This window comes from Arachis duranensis, chromosome 6 (assembly GCF_000817695.3).
Source record: "Arachis duranensis cultivar V14167 chromosome 6, aradu.V14167.gnm2.J7QH, whole genome shotgun sequence".
NCBI lineage: Eukaryota > Viridiplantae > Streptophyta > Magnoliopsida > Fabales > Fabaceae > Arachis > Arachis duranensis.
The window spans coordinates 19,824,568-19,825,464 of NC_029777.3; positions in this window are offsets into that span (position 1 = coordinate 19,824,568).

Consider the following 897-nt stretch of genomic DNA (forward strand, 5'->3'; position numbering starts at 1 on the left):
GGATATGTCTCCAACTTGCTGATGGCTCCATTAAATACCCATTAGGCGTGATTGAAGACATGATTATCAAGGTTGGGCCATTTGCCTTTCCTACTGACTTTGTGGTGCTGGAAATGGAGGAGCACAAGAGTGCAACTCTCATTCTAGGAAGAACTTTCCTAGCAACTGGCCGAACCCTTATTGATGTCCAAAAAGGGGAAGTAACCCTGAGAGTCAATGAGGAGTAGTTCAAGTTGAATGTTGTCAAAGTTATACAGCATCTAGACACCCCAAATGACTGCATGAATGTTGATATTATTGACTCTCTGGTAAAGGAAGCCAATATGGCTGAGAATCTCGAATCAGAGCTAGAGAATATCTTTAAAGATGTTCAGCCTGATCTGGAGGAATCAGAGAGAATAATAGAACCTCTGAAAATCCCTCAGGAAGAGGAGAAACCTCCTAAACCTGAGGTCAAACCATTACCACCATCCCTGAAATATGCATTTCTGGGAGAAGGTGATACCTTTCCTGTAATCATAAGCTCTATCTTAGAGCCACAAGAAGAGGAAGCACTAATTCAAGTGCTAAAGACACACAAGACAGCTCTTGGGTGGTCCATCAGTGATCTTAAGAGCATTAGCCCAGCCAGATGCATGCACAAGATTTTATTGGAGGGTGATGCTAAGCCAGTGGTTCAACCACAAAGGCGGCTGAATCCAGCCATGAAGGAGGTGGTGCAAAAGGAGGTCACTAAATTACTAGAGGCTGTGATTATTTATCCTATTTCTGATAGCCCCTGGGTAAGCCCTGTCCAAGTTATTCCTAAAAAGGGTGGCATGACAGTGGTTCATAATGAAAAAAATGAATTGGTTCCTACAAGAACAGTTACAGGGTGGCATATGTGTATTGATTACA